This window comes from Mirounga angustirostris, unplaced genomic scaffold (assembly GCF_029215605.1).
Source record: "Mirounga angustirostris isolate CCGP_5_RB_7025 unplaced genomic scaffold, mMirAng1.0.hap1 SCAF_14, whole genome shotgun sequence".
NCBI classification, from domain to species: Eukaryota; Metazoa; Chordata; class Mammalia; order Carnivora; family Phocidae; genus Mirounga; species Mirounga angustirostris.
Genome location: NW_026991722.1, coordinates 94,862,050 through 94,881,171, shown reverse-complemented (window position 1 = coordinate 94,881,171; position 19,122 = coordinate 94,862,050). Strand labels below are relative to the sequence as shown.

Below are 19,122 nucleotides of genomic sequence, written 5' to 3'. Positions count from 1 at the left end.
GGCAGAGGGTGGAAGCTGCCTGTGGGAGGCAGGACTCCCAGGTCCACCCCCCTCCTCAGGTGACAGGTGCTGTGGAGGGACCTGCAGGAGGGAAGCTCCTGGTCTGAGCCTCCTCCACCAGCAGGGGGCAGCAGGGCTGCATCATGAGCCCCAGGACAGAGGCTGGGGCTGCCCAGGGCGAGCCTTACAGGGACACCAGGCCTGGGGGTCAGCAGGGGTCCAGGGCTCAGTCCTCAGAAGGAAGTAGGGATGATCCATCCCTATGTCTTCAACTCCAGGGACCTTGTTCTGAGGGTGAGACTCACACACTGTTACCCAGGACATTGAGAGGAGTCCTGACACACTGAACACCTCACATGGGAAATTCCAGTCCCTGTCTCTCCACCTGAGGTCCCAGGGAGCTGAGACTTCTGTGCTGGGCACGTCACACAGGGCTCCTCTCGTGATTCAACTTTCCTGGAAACATACAGCATGAGGATTCTAACACATCACTCCTGCCACTGAGTTTTTACCTGATGAGAAAATGTCACATTAGAGCTCAATTAGTTTGGAATCACACACTCTAAGGTCCTCACGGTCCCTGCATCCCACACAAACCAGACTCTTCCCCACAGGGACTGACTCCAAACACACTTCAGTTTGTCCCTGCTTCCCATCCTGACAGAAAACCCACAGTCCCCTCCGCAGAGAAGCCTCCTCCAACCTCTCCCCACACACTCCCTGCCTGTCCTTTTGCCTGATGTCACTTCATTTCTCTGCACGTCAACCAATGCTGCACAGGCTCTTCCAACATTATTTAAGTAATTGTATTAGTTATTATCCCAACTGGGCAGGAAGTGTGTAATGCATTGCATGCCCATCTAATCAGAAGCATGAACATTCAAGCAGCTGTTTTTCCCCAGGCAGAAGTCAGTCTGAAGTCAGTTGGCAGTTCTCCAGGTACTACCAATTCCGTGAGGTCCCAAATCCTCTCACTATCTCTACCATCATCACTACTATGGAGGCTTGGCTTTGCCTTGTTGTTGACAACAGACTTCAGGATGGCTGCCGCAGCTCCAGCCATCACACCCAAGTACAAGAGAAAGAGCACTGCATAAATCTAGTCTGCTTCGTTCATTCATAGACAAAACTCCCCAGAAAGATCCCCAGCTGAATGACACGTCGATGGCCTAGCTCCGGGCCACAGGGTCAATGCTGACCTAGACAGACCTGAGAATAGCAATAGTGTGGCTTCTCAATGATCCTAGAAGACAAGATGCAGGCAGACGGGGTTGGGGACTGTGTGCTGTCTCACCAAAGGAACTGTGCCCCCTATGCTGCTCCGCCCAAGGCAGGAAGCCAAGAAAGACTTGTGTCTTGTTCACACTGACTTCCCAGGATGGAAGCTATGGAAGACCCAGCTTGCTGGGTCTGAACACGTTTTTGTTGGTTGGGTGTTTCCTCCTGTCTCTGTCCTTGGCAGGAGTCATCATCACACTATGTGGTGCCCCAGCAGCCAGAATAAGTGAGAGGCCGGCCCTGAGTCCTGTGTCCCCAGGTGCCCAGCCCCAAAACCAAACCCACGACCACCCACCACCCCAGAGACATGAGCCCTGATACCTCAGATGGGCCCTGCCTTCTCTTCACAGGAGCCTCTTCCTATTTTCGCGGATAATCTGACTCCTCCGGCCTGGTCCTGAGGCCGGCTGGGGCCCCTCAGAGAAGAGCAAATCCTCCCCTGGGGCCAGCAGTGCAGGGTCAGGGGCAATCAGGATGTGAGCAGTGGTTCTGAATCTCCACCTGGACAGAGGATTTCCCTGCGCCTCCAGCCGCCAGTGTGCAGCGGCCCCTGGGGGGCAGCAGAGATCACCTGGCAAAGCCTCAGGGGTTCTAACAGGGAGGGTTGGGTACCAGGACCAGAGACCAGAAGCTGAAGGTCTAGGTTTTCTACACTATCACCTTTGCTCTCATGTAAAATTCTGACTCGGGGTCTCTTATCTCTCTCCTGTGCAATTTGTCTCTGTCTCTAGCACGGGTCCAGTGCTTCATGACACTCCACGCCACCCCATTCCTGCTACACTCAGGCACTGTCGGGCCTTGTTCAAGCACTGGGTCTGGCCCTGGCATGCAGTGCACCCTGGAGATACTGAGGCACAGCATCCACGAACAGTCCATGGTGCTCTCCCTTGGCAAAGAATCCTCCAGCACCTCAATGATTCCCTAAAACTGCACGTGCACCTGGCAAGGGAGGAATTTTGTTCATGTTCTGATGTTCAGCAACATAGACCAAGGGTAGGACACACACTGACCTATGATCCTCTCGTACCTAGAGAGTAAACATTCTATGATGGGTTCAGAAAATGCAGACAGACTCCACCTCACAGCTCAGGAGCCAGGTCAGGACAGGGAGAGGGATAGAGCTTGGACCCCAGACTATGGGAACACAGGGTGAATGAGAATTACCTGGGCGGGAGGATGGGTTTGCAGGGCTGCTCCTCCCATCTCTAAGTCCCTTGGAGCTGAGCCCATTTCTAAACCACAAGGGTCCACAGCAGCTGCCCTGAAATCTGGCTGCTTTGCATAACCAGCGGTGTCTCCAGCAAGGGGATAAGAGACGCCTGGGAGGACATCTGCCCAGCTTTGAGCCTCAGGGAGCAAAATCGAGGCACCTGCACCATGGCCTGGACCCCTCTCCTCCTCACATTCCTGGCTCACTGCACAGGTGCTGAGCCCAGGCTCACACCCACCCCAGCCCTGGGTTCTGGGACAACCCTGCCCTGACTCTGAGCTCAAGAGTGGACTCTAGGGGGTGCGGGGGGTGGAGGATGCTCAAGACCCTGCTGTGGGATGAGGGGCTGGGGTGGTGATATCCCCCCACTTAGTTCATCGGCTCTGTGTGATCCTTGAAGGGCTGTGCCTGCCCAGAAGGGGAGGGGGTGTTTCTCATCTGTTCAAAGGCTCCATCCACCAGGCAGTCCCAGGGGACCCAGGAACAAAGATGACAGCAGGGTGGAATCAGGCTTAGAAAACCACTGGAACTTAAGCCAGGGGCGGGAGTGTCCAGGGGAGGACACCCCGGCTGGAAGCTGACCTCTCATCTTCTCTCTTGCAGGCTCCATGGCCTCCTATGTGCTGACTCAGCCCCGCTCGAAGTCGGTGAACCTGGAACAGACGGCCAGGATCACCTGTGGGGGCGACAATATTGGAAGGAAATATGCTTACTGGTACCAACAGAAGCCAGGCCAGGCCCACGTGACAATTATCTATGAGGATAGCAAGCGGCCCTCAGGGATTCCTGACCGATTCTCAGGCAGAACGCGGGGAACATGGCCATGCTGACCATCAGCGGGGCCCGGGCCGAGGACGAGGCTGACTATTACTGTCAGGTGTGGGACAGCAGTACTAAAGCTCACGGTGACACAGGCAGATGGGGAAGTGAGACACAAACCCCTTCCCCGTGTGTGTCGCACTCTCCTCCAGCCCCACGAGGCCTGTGCACAGAGCATGAGCAGCTCTGACCCCGGTCCCCTCGTCTGACATCCCCAGGCCTCCCTCCGCACCCAGCCCTCCAGGCAGCTCTGCACAGGGAGGGTCGGGAGAGCATTTACAGCTGACCACACTAGCCTGCCCTGGTTCTCTGGCCTCGGGTGTGAACTGGGGACAGACGGCCCGGGTGGAAAAAAGACACAAGGAGACTTTTGTCCACTGGTCAATGTCTCATCATTTCCATGTGGTGGTCGTGGGCTAATGTTCTCCCAACTGACCAAGATTAGAGCTCAAATCGTCCCAGCTCAGCTGAGCTCCTGAAGCCCTGGGGACATGAGAGGAGCCTCCTCTACCAGAGTGGAACAGGCGGGTACAGTAGACACTGAGGGGTCACCCACATCCCCTCTTCTGGGCTCACACACCCACCCACTGCTGCCCGGAGCCCCTGACAGCTCACACAGGTGCTCCTCGCTGGAAAGCGCTGTTGCTTCAGCAATCTGCCTCCCCAGGTTTCTGTCCCTTCTCAGAGAGGTTCAGGAGAATGATCTCCCGAGGCCTAGATCCCAGGGCCCTGCCTCAGGTTCCGATGTCCTGAAAGGTCCCAGCTGTACAGGGGAGGCCTGCAGGAAGGAGGCCTCAACTGATGGCTCACTCTCTGTGGGTCGCTCTCTTTCTGCCCAGCCTGATATCCTATCTCCTTCCAGGTTTTTACACATGCGCTTCTTTGTCTCAGCATCTGCTTCCAGGAACCCATCTGGGATGGCCAGCATTCTGGAGACGGTCCCCAGGGAACAAAGGGGGCCACTATATATAGTCACAAAGCTGGGGGCTCTCCCCCACATCCTCAAGGTGCATATCCAATCGCCAGACAGAGGAGATCCTTTCTTCTATTTGTATACGAGGAGAAAATATCCAGACACACTAGGTGCTCTGGGTTCTGACAGACTGTTGGAGAGTCACGTCCATCCTGATGGTGAATGAGGGACATTGGGACAGTTGCCCCCTCCTACAGAGTGGCCAGAAGATACTCAACCATGGGCGTGAGACACACAAGGAAGGGGTGCTGCCTTACTCCCATCTCCACATCTTGCACAAGAATCCTTCCTTACACCCACCCTGCCCGGAAATAGGGACAGAAAACAGTTTGATGAAACGCCGCAGTCCAGTCTGTCAATGCTGACACGTATGGAGCCGCCAGAGTCCCACGTTGCCCACATGAAAACCATTAGACCCACGCAAACCACAGTCTGCAAAGAAAGGGAATAGCGGTAACCTTGCTTCCACTTGATAATAGGCAACTATCCCACGACTAGGGATATTTATTTTGGTCCCACATGATTTGCTATCCTAAAGGTCAATATTGAGATAGACAGTTTCGTACCATTAACACACCTGGTCTTAGATGATAATGGGATGACAGAGGTGGAGAAAACAGAAGCATATGATTGCTATGTATCCCAACACATTCCTACAACATAAGGAGAAACATGTGTGACTTCTAGCATGTTCATTTCTGCCACTACCCTGTGCTCAGAAGGGGCATCTAGAACTAATCTCTTCATCACCCACCGCTTGATCCCCTCTCTTCAGAAAATACCTGTGCAAGTCCTCATCCCAGCCAGTTGGCAGGATAAACCATCCTTCTGGAAGGCTGGTCCATCAGACCTGCTGCATGGAGTCGTGGCACATTCCTGACTGGAATCACAAATCCAGGCAGTACTAGGGGATCTCCTGAATCCATACATACCCCTGCTTGCCCCACTTGTGTAATAGACACCCAGCTCCCCCGTGACAGTCACCATGAATCACCCCAGCCAGTGCCCTCACTTTTCCTCATGATTCACTCCCAGGATGAGACAAACGGAGACAAGGCTCAGTCTCTGCCACCAGAGCAGTGCAGTCAATATTCCCCGGGGGATCACCATCCTCAGCACACTCTCCAGGTGACCAGTGACAGAGTCCATTCTGAAACAATTTTTCAGATCATACAGGGTCTCAAATCTGACTCAAGCTCCCTTGAGCAGAGCAGGCCAGTTAAGCCCCATGTCCCAGGTGGCGGGCAGGACCAAGGGAGATAAGCAGAGGAAGCGAGATTTGCCACGGTGCCTGGACCCCACCCTGTGAAGCTCAGTGAGCACAGGGTCCCGGCGTGGGGGGGAAGGGGATGCAGCTGCAGGTGCAGCTGGGGACAGCTCCCAGTTCAGCCTGTGGCGCTGGTTCTCCGAGGACCGCACTCTGAGTGGCTCCACCCCTGCTCTCCCGCTGCTCCCAGCTCAGGTGAGACGCCCACAGGGAGGCACAGTGTGAGGCCCAGGTGCTCTGTTCTCCCTCCCACTCCGGGGCCATGGGGTCAGGGCCCTGCCCTCACTGTGTCCACATTGCCCCCTCCCCTCACAGGGCTGTGACCGTCACTTCTGACTCAGCCTGTCTTCCTCCAGGACCCTTTCCTCTCCTCTCTCCCAGGCTCCGTGCCTCCCCTGCCCTGAGCCTGACTCCCTCCATGTCCTGGCCCTGATCAGGCCCAGGATCCCCTGCCCTGGGGATGAGCTCAGGCGTGAACATGTCTCTAGGTCCCAGCAGAAGGCACGCCAGGTCCCCGAGCTGGTTATATATACAGATGTGAGTGACCATCTGGGGCTGATTCTGAGGATGGAACTTAGGTAAATGGCCCCCTGAGCGTGACCAGGATTGAAGCCAGGACAAGGCTGACCAGTGCTGAGCCACCTAATGTGGCATTCGGAGTGCCCGGTAGTGATCCAGGTGACACAGAAGGATGGGGGACGGGACACAAACTATCCCCGGTGGTCTGGCTCTCACTCTCAACTGCCCTCTGAGCAGCTGCTACTCAGGCTTTGGGATCAGGTGTCTCCCTGGTCCTGGCCTGGCCCGTGACCTGGGGGAGACTCTAGCAGGTTCTCTGGCCTCCACTCTGTGTGTACCCTACTGAACAATGGCAGACTGGGGTCTCTACTGACTATGAGGACTCTAGTCAAGTTTTACAGAACATAGTACAGATTTAGGATGTCATTGCACATCACTTGGACCCCAGATGTAATCACGCATCACTCGGGAGGGGAGACAGCTGCCTCAGGCAGCACAGTCCTGCGGGAATTCCTCTTCTCCTTGGGTCCAGGCAGCCTAGGTGGGCCCCAGGGGCTGTGTCTCCTCTGCTCCCGGATGAGTTGTCCTCACATGCAGAAGGGCTGCCTGAGGCTTCCTGAAGAGGGGACCAGGCCCCTGCTGCCCTAGGCCCTGCCCTCAGATTTCACAAAACTCTGGAGGAAGTGCAGACACCACCTTGGGGTCCACAGGGGACTTTCTCCTGGCACCACGGTCCTCCCACTGCCCCAAGTCACCTGCACCAGGCAGGTCTGACCCTTAGCTCAGGTCCAACCCACATGGACTCACGCCCAAACCCATGTGACCCCGTGTGGTGGCCACGGCTGCATTCGGGCCTCACCTATAGTTCCAAGGGGAGAGACCTTTTCCAAGATGTGAATAAAATTGTATCATAACTTGAATTTCTCTCCATGAATCTTTCACTTGCAGTTTTGAATTTGATTTGTAGAGCATAGCATGAGGTCCAAATGACAGAGGAGGAATTTATTAAGAAGGAAAAGCAGAAGCTTCCCCTATTTCCACCCTGGCTTGTGTCAGAGCGATATCTTCAAAGGAGTTGCGAGAAGAAAACCATGTTCTCCTCACAAAAACTTATCAAGTGCCATTGGAATCTTTCATCTAAAATTTACTTATTGGGGCGCCTGGGTGGCTCAGGTGGTTAAGCGACTGCCTTCGGCTCAGGTCATGATCCTGGAGTCCCGGGATCGAGTCCCACAGCGGGCTCCCTGCTCAGCGGTGAGTCTGCTCCCTCTGACCCTCCTCCCTCTCATGCTCTCTCATTCTCTCTCTCTCTCAAATAAATAAATAAATAAAATCTTAAAATAAATAAAATTTACTTATTGACCTATTGAAACAGAACAAAAAAAAAAGAATGATGATTTTTTTTATGGGTGTCCGTATGACTAAAATAAGATGTCAAGGGATTTTTCGGGTTAAAGGATCATGACAATGTCCCTCTAGGGAATTATAATCTGGAGATTCCCACCAGAGGCTTTCTCATCATCATGACCATGAATGGGCGGGCGGGCACCTCCCTGGTCAGCAGGTGTCACTGTGGCCAAGTGCAGCAGCGCCCCCAACAGGCAGCGGGCAGAACTGAGAGGAAGGAGCGGTCTCCTTCGGGACCTGGAACGTTCTGGCTGAGGCTGGCCCACCTCCCCTCTTGGCCTGGGGCAGGGGACAGCTGCTGCCTTGCACCTGCTGGCTTCTGCTCTTTTCTCTCCCTCTCCGGGAACCTGGACTCCTCTCCCGGCTCCCTTCCCTGTCAGGTGCACCCCTCCCTCATGTTCCAGCTCAGCTCGGCCAGTCTATGGATGCCGGGGAAAGCAGTGCAGGTCATCAACAGGGGACAAGACGGGGGGACAATATCAGAGCACGTGGAGACCCTGGTCTCCCTGTGGCTTAGGTGTGTATTGGGGGGAGGGGAGGGATGATAACCACTGCCCTGAGCGACCTCAGCCCCCAGGTGACCTAGGGAGATCCCAGGCACCGAGCACCGCTGTGCCAAACCTGTTCCTACCTCAGCAGCTTCCTCCTGGAGGCCCTTCCATGTTCCCAGCAGCTGCGCAGAGGACCTGACTTATTACCTGGAAATTGCCCCTTACACACCGGACACATCCTTCTGTGCCCCAAGCGCTAACCTAAGAGAAATCTCCACACAGGCCTGGAACTGGAATTGAATCTCAGACCTCTCAGGTTTGTCCTGTTCTTCCCCACGACTATCCCTCCCAACCTCAGCACCTACCTGAAGTCAGGACAGGGCTTTCTTCACATGTCTCACTGCTTGTTTCTCTTGCTGACCTGACCAGTGCCAGAGTTCCCTCTTCAGTAGGCACTGTGTCTTGTTCATGCAGAATGCCCAGGATGGAATGTGGGCCAGACCAATGTGGGTCTGAATATATGTGTGCTGGGTGGATGCTCTCCTCTCTCTGTCTTTGGGACATTAGGCCCTGGTCACACACACACACACACACACACACACACACACACATCAGCCCTGCATCCACAGTTGGCACCAGAAAGAGCCATCCCCTAAGTACTGGGTTCCCCAATGCTAACGCATGGGCAGGGAAGCCTCAGTGAAACCAGTCCTCTTTCCTCCAAATGAGCCTGTTCATGTTTTCATGAGTAATCTGGGCCCCTCATGTCAGAATATGAGGCAGGCAGAAGCCATGCATAGAAAAGTCATTCCTCAGTGGATCAGGACTCAGAAACTGAGCTGTGGTTTATCAATCTACACCTTTATGCCTGCCCTTCCACCAGGCAGTGTGGATCGGCCACCAGGGGGCAGCAGGGATCACCTGGCAAAACCACCTGCAGATGCAGAGGGCTTGGGCTTCAGGGCTTCTGACACGCAGCCCGGGGTCGTAACCAGTACCTGAGACCTTCAGGTCATTTGGCTTTGGCCATTTATCTACAGTGTCATCCCTCATTCTCAAGTACAAATTTTATCTCAGGGTACCTGCGTGTATGGTCTTGCCCATGGAGACATTGCCTATTTCTCCAATACAGGTGCAGCCAAAAAGTCCCCCACCAACCCAAGCCCTAGCCCATCCTAATGAAACAAAATGCTGTCACTGTCCACAAACACTCACCCTTCCTGTGACCACATGTTTCCTTTCCCCCTCCTTTCCCTGTGCTGACAGTCCCCTGTCCTGCCGGACACAGCTCTTCCTCCTTCTTAGAAGGTCCTCCTACAGGGGACTGGAAAATTCTGTTCTTCCCTTTCTCAGTTTCTGCAACACAGTTATTTTCTCGGTAAGCTTTTCTTGACGTAACCTATAGATTAAGATATTTCTTATATATTTTTCCCCAAATGTGAAGACAAGTTACTTATGACAACCCTTCCCTCTAAGAGTTACTAAACTTTGAGGTCCTCTCTCATTCTCTTATATGACAATATTTCTTTTTGCACCTGATCTGTTCCTGACCCTGACTGCAAAAGAGGGATACTGAGGCACAACCCCTATGACCTGCTCCAGGGACTCACAGCTGAGAGCAGGCACTTACAGCACCGTGATGGCTTTGGAAACGCCATGTGCTATTGAGGGAAGATGAATTTTATTTGGTCTCTGTGGCCCACAAGCTGTGATCTAGGTTGGACCCTGAACCTGTGCAAAGCCTCATAGTGCCAGGTATAGAATGGGATCAGAAAATAAAGACTACTCCACCTCTCAGGTCTCAGTGGCCAGGCCAGCCAAGGAGTGAGACACCAACCCCTTCCCTGTATGTGTCCCACCCTCCTCCAGCTCCAGGAGGCCTGTGCACAAAGCAATGAGCAGCTCTGACCCAGGTCCCCAGGTATGAGGTCCCCAATCTGTCCCCTTCCTCCCAACCCTCCAGGGTGGATCGGCAGGGGATTTGTAAACAGTTTTAGGAACTCCATCTCCTCTGAATGTTTAGGAGCAGATATGGAAGATATTTTTCAAAGTCCAAATCTTTTAAATCATTGCTAAATTAAATGGTCCGAAATTAAGAAATACACAGGAGAGACTGACAAGGGATATGAGGCCGCCAAAGAAGAGATTATAGAATTTGATGTCTAAGTGATGGAAACTATTCAAAATGATATACAGAGCAAAAACCCTAAAGACATTATAAAGGCTCGGTGCCTGGAAGACACCTTCACACCACCCAGACAATGTGCAAGTGTAAGGATTGTGGGAGGGAAGATAAGGAACTGAAGGTGAAGCAAAAAATCTGTGAAGATCTAATTTACAGAAAGGCTTCAAATTTGGAGAAACCCAGGAACCAATGTATTCACGAAGCTCAGCGAAGCTCAGGCACAGGGAACATGAGAGAGAGCCCAGCACACATCGGATGAAATGTCTACAAACCAGTGATGCAGATACTCTCACAGCCAGAGAGGAGAGTCGTGTTCCCTACAGAGAACCAGCGTCGTGCTGGGAGCACCTTTCTCATTACAAGCCATGTGAGCAAGAATACAGGGAAGCAATGGTTTCAAAATCTTAATAGAAAGCACTGTTAAGTTTGTTCCTTACCCAGGGAAAATGGCATTGAAAATTGAAGACAACTAAGCCTTTCTCAGACTGCAAACCACCCAGACTGATCACCCACAGACCCTCAGCACAAGCGACAGTGAAGGACGGCCCTCGGATGGAAGGAAAGGGTGACAGAAGGAAATGTGAGCCTACACAAAGAAATAAAAAGCATCTGGTGTCATAACTACAAAGATAAATATACAAACAATGTTAATGGTTAATGTATATAAAAGTCAACTGCTTAAAGCAAAAAAATATATAGCAATGTGTTTGATTCATAATGGATTACAAATAATACACGTGACAATGAGAGCACAAATGATGAGGAAGATGAGACCATGTTATGAGGTCCTCATCCTGCACGTGAGTGATGTCATATCACTGGGAGGAACTTTCTTAAGGTAGGAGGTGAGAACTGTAAACTCTAAAGAAAGCATTAAAATAAAACCATTTTAACAAAGAGCGAGAGCTAAAGAGGTGCATGACTTAGGAATGTCTAGAGGGTGCAGATCCAATAGGACATGGATGTCATGTTCATGTATGTGTGTATTTATCTGTGATGCACAGAGAGACAGAGACAGTGGGAGAGACACTCACGTTGTGAATGGGCCCAGGCGGTCCTGGGGCGGCAGGTCTGGAAGCTGCCGGACAGGACAGAGGGCTGTGCATGGAAAGCAGGACGGTGTTGCAGACTTTCATCCAAATTTACTCTAATGATTGAAATGCAAAGAAGAGACAGAGAAGAAAATTAAAGGATTGCAATCAAACTGCTAGAGATGAAAACTGTAACATCTCAGATCACAAATACAAGGGCTGAGATTAGCACCAGACGTGACAAGATGGAGAACGTGAGGGAATCTGAAGACACAGCACAGACACCGCAGAGTGAAAGACACAAAAAGTGTTTATAGTTGAACAGACCAGCACTGAATATAGGAAAATGTTAGCAACGTCATGCACATGTGCTTGTGAACCCAGGGAGTGAGGGTGGAGGGGTGGAAAAGAATATTTGATGAATCATTGGCCACAAATGTACTAAATTTCATGAAAATTCAGTACCTATAGTTTACAAATTCTTGATAAACCCCAAGCAAAGAGATATGGGGGTGGGGGAACGACACCCCAACACCCATCAGGTATCACATTGTTTACGGCAGAGAGAAAGACACAGTGTGAAAAGCAACCAGAGAGGAAAGATACTTGTTTCAGGGGAACAGTGATAAGGATTCAGACTGATTTCTCATGAGCAGAAATGCACACAGACGGCAGTGGATTAGCATCTTCAAACTACTGAGAAAAACAAGAAGAAACCACTTATGTTTTTATCCAGGGAAAATATCCTTTAGTAATAAAGGCTAAATAAATTTTTTTTTCAGATATACCAAACTGACAGAACTGATCATCAGCAGACCCCTAACACAGGAAATAATACTGGACTCCCCTCAGGCAGGAGGAAGTGATTCCAGAAAGAATCCAAATCTACAAAATGAATGTAAGAGTCAGAAAGGATAACTACAGGGATAAATATGAACAATTTTTGATCTAATCTCTGCGTATGTTGGAATTTATCACGTAGCTAACAGTAATGGATATGACATTCCTACCACAGCTCTGAGAAGACAGAGTGGGAAGTGGGTTCTAATGGCTGATGCTCTCTGTCACGTGGAGTGGCGTCACCTAAATGTAGCCTGTGACAAGTCACAGATGACAGGACAGCAAGGAGTTACAGCTAAATAGCCAAAACAGAAATAAAATAGATTGTAAGAAATATTCTGTTACTCAAAAACAAGAAATAAATGGAAAAGGAGAATAGAGAAAACATGGGACATAAAGAAAATAAAAAGCAAGACGTGATCTAATAAACTATGTTACCACTCACAGTCAGGAAACCGCCTAAACGCCACAATTAAAAGATAGACATTGTCAATTTGAATTTGATAGCAACAACCAAGGATAAGAAACCTACACTAAATGAACTTATACTAAGTGCAAGATCAGGACAATATTCCCACTCGATTCTGTTCCATAATTCAGGATGTAAAAAAAAACAGAACAGAGAATCTGGGAAGATGAATCGAAGTTTTACAAATGGTTAGGATGGAATATTTCATGTCACGTGAAACACACAAAAATGGAAGTAAATGATCACAAGGGACATTTCATGAGAACATCAACAGAAATGCCCTCACCTCTCCCTCCCCCAATTTTTATGGTAGCAAACACAGAGTGACCAGAGCTCCTCTATGGAGCTGAGAGGTGAGGGAAGCTCCATGTAAGCCAAATGTATGAAGCTCGCCCAGAAGCACAGAGATTCTCTCCACCAGCCTGAGAAGGAGCATTTTTCGCAAGAACCAGTGAGAGGGCATGAGGGAGACTTTGGGAGGCCAGGCTCAGCAGTGGACTCAAGAAACAGAATCTGGGGTCCCCACCATTGCCTGGACCCTCCTCTGCTCCCCCTCGTCACTCTCTACCCAGGTGCTGCACAGGTCCTGCTCACAGACTCAGCCCCCACAGGACCCTGAGCATGACCTGGAGCCTGAGGTCAGCCCAGAGGGTGCTGGAGGGGTTATGACCCAGAGAATGAGCCCCACGGTGTCCTGAACCTACAGGACTTGGGTCCACTCCAAGACTCATCTGACCCCATTACTGTGGCCACGAGACCCCCGTCACACCCTCAAACTTGGAGCTCAGTGAGCACAAAGCAATAACGCAGAGCAGAACCAGCAGGCCCCAGGCCAGGTCCCTGCACCCCCAAAGAGCCTCCAAAGTCCCCACAGATCCTCCAGCTCTAATCTGGGGCATGACACCTCTGACCCTCCTCACCGGCATGTTACCCAGGCTCCCTTACAGGCCAGGCCACTAGGGGGAGAGCAGTGAGCTGAGGGACAGAAGCCCTGCTGCCCAGCCTGGCCTCACCCTCTCTCCCACCCGCCCTGGTCAAGCTCTGCCTTGGTGAGCCCAGAGTCTGAATCCAACACATCTGGGCTCCATCCTGGACTCACCCTACTCTCCTCTGTTTTCCTGGGAAGCTAGCCTCTCTGGGCCTCAGCTTTACCTGCTGTGAAATGGGGAAGCTTACACTCATGTAAGACACAATTTTTTCATGTTAAATGATACAAAACATTGTAAGGGTCTTCCTAATTAGAGAAACTCCGTGTGATCTCGGTGAATTCACCTTGGACTTGGAGTCTCCCATCTTCTGTGGGTTGAAGGAAAAGTTGTCATCTACACTGTGACCTGCATCATATGCAATTGGATCCAAGTCTGAATGCGCAGTTTGCCAGTTCCACAAAACCACACACTCGGCTACTTTACAAATCCTCCTGCTCCAAACTCCAGGAGGTGTGGGTTAGAATAATAAAAAAAGTAGTAAAAATAAGAGTAATAACAATAAAATTAAATCTGTGCTTACTCACCTGAACTTAGCACCAGAATCATCACCTATTGCTCTGATGACCCAACTACACTGATGGGGATGCAGGAATCATCGGTCCTGATCCCTAAGTACACGAGAATCTGCTGGCTGTCGGATACCACACAGGTTTGTCTGGACATTGACCTTTTCAAATACAATATACTTGACCCTGAACTCTCCTTTTTGTAAGAAGCCAGCGTGTGAGGCCAAGGCATTTACCCTGGGACAAGCGCGGAAACTGAACCTACCCTGCCTCCTGAATAGTGTATGTGACCTTGTGTGCTGGGCTGGGCAGGGCGGGGGGGAGGCAGCTGCCTGTGGGAGGCAGGACTCCCAGGTCCACACCCCTCCTCAGGTGACAGGGGCTGTGGAGGGACCTGCAGGAGGGAAGCTCCTGGTCTGAGCCTCCTCCACCAGCAGGGGGCAGCAGGGCTGCATCAGGAGCTGCAGGACAGAGGCTGGGGCTGCCCAGGGGGAGCCTCACAGGGACACCAGGCCCAGGGGTCAGCAGGGATCCAGGACTCAGTCCTCAGAGACTGTGAGGATGATCCATCCTCATCTCCTCAGGCTGCAGGGACCATGTTCTGAGGGTTAGACACACAGTGTCACCCTGAACACTGATGGGAGTGACAGTGAGCACCTCACATGGGAAACTTGGGTCCCCTCTCTGTCCACCAGTGCTCCCAGGGTCTGACTCCTCTGTGCTGGGCACATCCAGAGATGCCCCGATTACTCAAACTCTGCCTCTCCTTCCCACCTCCACCCCAACTCAAATCCGGGGCTGCAGCTTCCTTGCTCATGAGTGCCTCAGGGGATGGGAGGTGGGGCACTCGGGACCCCTGGTCCCCGGAAGGAGCATCCGCAGCCTCCCTGTGAGACTGTCTCCAGGGTGACGTGATTTTCACGGCCTCAGGCCACATCTCTGGTCCCTGTGCTGTCCTTGCTTCAGGGACAGAACCCAGTTCCCAGGAGGGACCACTCACTATCCAGTCCCCAGAGCTCACGCTGTGTGCAAAGATGTGACCCGGGGGACCCTCACAGAGACCCAGAGCTTGAAGTGAGTCCCTCAGTCAGGGGTGGGTTCTGACACTATTCACAAGTTTCCATGAAACATGGATGAAAAAAATGAAAGGGATCAAAGTGTTGACAATGCCAGTCTCTGGTCCGCTGTGGGATGGGGGTTGTTACAGAGACAGAAGCACCACGTGGAAATAGACTAGAAGTTGTGATGAATCTCCAACAGCAGGTGGTTGTGTAACAAGGAAGTTCCCACATGCACCATGATGAGCACGTGTCAGAATGAGAGGGTTTCCTATTCGGATGACATGTCGAGGATGGGACCAGACTTCAGCTGGAGGATACAAAGGGGACATGACATAGGAGGGGTAGGGGATGAGACCACAGGACCACCTTTCCCTGAAACAGGTGTTGTCTGTAGCTCTGCAAGGCCCCAGCTCAGCCCCATGGCCAGGCTCCTGAGAGGTCTCCCGGGTGCTGACCCAGCTGCCCTGTGCTCAGTGACCCTGGGACAGATGGCCATGATCACCTGTCCGGGAGACAATATAGAAATCCGATATACAGTGGTACCAGCAGAAGCCAGGTCAGGACCCCGTGCTGGTCATATAGGACAATAGCAAGCTTCCCTCAGGGATACCCAAATGATTCTCCAGCTCCAGCTTGGAAGACAGGGCCACCCTATACACCAGGAGGACCAGGGCCAAGGATGAGGCTGACTACTACTGTCAAGTTTGAGACGGTAGTCGTAATGCTCACAGTGACATCGATAGCCGGAGATGTGAGACACAAACCCCTTCTCAACTGTGTCAGCCTCCTTAAGCCTAGGAGGACTGTGGACAAAGCACAGTAGGTCTGGCCCAGGTCCCCGGATCTGAGATTCCCAGATCTCACCCCCAACCCAGTCCTCCAGGCAGCCTCTGCACCATGTGGATCAGGAGTGCATATGCAGGACGCAGGATGGGGCTGTCATGTTCTCTTGACTGCTGTTTGTGGCAGATGGAATTTCAGGCTGGAAGGACACACAGAGAGACGTCCATGGAGACATGACAAGCTCAAAATGACAAGGGGACATTTCAGCTTTCAGTTGATAGAATCATGCTGTGTCACTCGGTGGACATATTCTCCTCTAGAACTAAGACCTCTTGGCAGCAGAGTGTAAGGTCATGTGACAAGGACTGAACATTTTGCAGTGGGTCACCCGGACTGTCAGCGAGTGGGGACATTCCCAATTCCACCTCTTGATTCCTGGACCCATGAATGCTGGCTATGGGAGAAACAGCATCACATATTGGACACAGACCCAGTGCAAATATCACCTCATGCCAAATCTTGCCCCAGTCCCACAAGGTGTTGCCATGTGACTGGACAGTACACAATCTGTGAGAGGCCAGTGGTTCATCATTCAAGCCAGCTGTTTCAAATGGTGGGGAACATGGTAGAACCAGTGCGTTCCATGGGCACGGCACACTGCAGCCCTTTTCTGATGTGAACTGTGAGCCTGGGATGGAAGCCACACTGAATACTAGAACAGTGGGTGAGGCATTCAGTAAGTGCAAGGGTTACAGTTTGGGAAGAAGCACTGCAGACAAAGAAAGCAAGTCCCTATCCAGAGTAAAGGTCTATTCCAAAAAGGACAGAGCTTTCCCCTCCATGATGGATGAGATCTAATGTAATTCATCGGCCACCAGGCTCCTGGCTGATTCCAAAGGGAATGGCCTCACCCTAGGAACTTAAGATTGGCCTCTGCTGTTGGCAGAGTAGATCTGAGAAGCGGCCATAGCCATGTCAGCTATGAGTGGACCTCCCTAGGGATTATCCCATGAATAACCTCCCGACTGGCAACATGGCCACTTTGTTATGGAGCCCACCAGACAAGTTCAAGTGTGGATGGACAAGAAGGCTGACCACCGTCCCCAGTCATGTTACATTATCCACCTGATTATTAACACCATTCCCCTTTGAGAACTCACTCGTGCGGGCATTTTCATGGAACACAAATAGCTCTGTATTCCTTTGGTGGTGGGTTCCACTCACATATCTCTTCCTCAAACATCTTCCACCACTTTCCTTATTGTGTTTCTTCCAAGTCTCTGACCGTCTAGCCATAACTGAGTCAGAGACCATAGGTTAGAATAAAGCCACTTCTGTCCTTCTCTCCATCCAGGTAAAATAAATCAAGCCCTCTGCTCAAAGTCGCCTTATTGAATCCCCACCCACATTATGCAGGAGTGTCCCAGATGAGGGCTGCAAAACTAACACTGTTGACTAGCAGAGTGGGCTGCACATCATACAGGAACCTCTGTAAACCAGCCCTATGGTTTTTGCTCTATATCAGCTGTTCATAGGCTTGTTCCTGCTGGGGCATAATTGTGCCAGATAGAGCACAATGCAGTATGGGTTGGGGTCATGGGCATCGGGCCTCTTCCTCATGCAACTCACCTGTGCTTTCAGGATCTGGTGAAGCCCGATCTCGAATTATCTCTTCTGTTTGATGATGGGGAGCTGCTATAAGTGCCCAGTGCTGTGGCATGGTTGGTCCGATAACACCCAGTTCAGGCAGGCAGCTCAATTACATAGAAACTCAGTGGCTAATAAGGAGCATAGAGTCTCTGGTAAGGTTCCGTAGCAAGCCAAAACATGTGCCAATTGGAGCTTTCTATTTATACAAATGTAAAACAATTGGTAAGCTGCCCATCTATTTCAGTTCCAGGAACAGCATCATTGACTGATACCCATGTCCTCTGTCATATGACTCTCATTACTAACTTGGTCCTGCTATTCATAATGGTAACCATACCCACCTTATCATTGGTGATAAAATGGAACTGCGTGTCTCCTAAAAATGCAAAGATCCGCAAAACTACAAAGTTGGCACCCAATTCAAATCTGGGTACTGTGGCCCAGCCAAGTTGGCACATGAAATTAACCATCACACCATGCCAGAGACTGTGGCATAATTGGTTAAGGCGCAATGTGGGCCTCAAGATTGCTAAAGCTCCCCAAGTTTCCTAAGTTACATTCAAAGGTGAGAACTATGCTCTAGAAACGCAGATTTTTGAAATGTTAACACTGATTTTTGAACCCTTCAGTTAAGGGCTCTTTGATTCACTGAAAACCAATGTGAGGACCATAGGGAAATCATCCCCAGAAGCCAGATTTCCCAGACCTTTGCAATTCCACAAGAAGCAACAGAAGCAAGTCACTATGTCACAGGACTTAAAATGTGTAGTCATACGATTTGGGAGCAACCACACCACTGGACAAAGCCAACCCTCAAAGCAGCCTAAGGGACATTAAACACAAGCCTCATAGGGGAAATGCAAAGATAAGAAAGAAAAGCTGCCACCACCCCAAATTTTATGCTATGGAAGAAAATAGCATTGTCCCAAATGTGTCTCCAAAATGCCTCCTCCGTAGGTTAAACACTGCCACAATTGACCTCTCGTTGGTGCCAATAGCATCCTGCAAAGATGAAGCCATCGATGCTGTTTTTTCTCTGTCCACCAAACTGCTCTCAGATTCCATGGAGCTTCCACTTCATATTTGATATCAGTAATACAGGTCAAGATTGAACCAAGTGTGATGTCCTGAGAGCCACATTTCACTTGGGGTATCTCCCTAGGACTTGAGGTTAGTTAGTGACATAAAGTCAGTGCTGTGATAATTCTGTGGGTCCCACAACCACCTTATACTCTTTAAAGTGGGGAATGAGAAATGCAACTAACTCAACTTCGAAGCCCAATGGCATTAAGCCCATCTTGATAATGGTGACCTGGTTCACACGTGATTGTTGGAAAATCCCAGACTATAATGAACACAAAAAGAAATCCAAGAGGGCCTTAATTTCATTGAACATTAATTTAAAATTAGGAATTATGTGTAGACTTTGGACTTGACTTCCACAGGGCAAGAATATTTAAATTTGGATTTTGTTACTTCAGACACAAAATGAGTTGAACTTTATCTTACAAGAATATTTAATATTTGTGGCTTTTAATTTCTTCCTGAAGAAAGAAAAAGCTGGTCCTTAGAGCTGTTTATACTATTCTGGCTCTTGTCCTCCAGGCGCGTGGGAGCATTGGGCTTCTGTGCCACTTTTGAACG

The 19,122-nt window shown here is 50.8% G+C and overlaps 1 pseudogene; it reads left to right on the top strand.

Annotated features, from left to right (window-relative positions):
• Positions 1 to 2,655: 2,655 nt before the first annotated feature.
• Positions 2,656 to 6,299, top strand: LOC135362484 (immunoglobulin lambda variable 3-9-like; annotated as a pseudogene).
• The last annotated feature ends 12,823 nt before the right edge of the window (positions 6,300 to 19,122 follow it).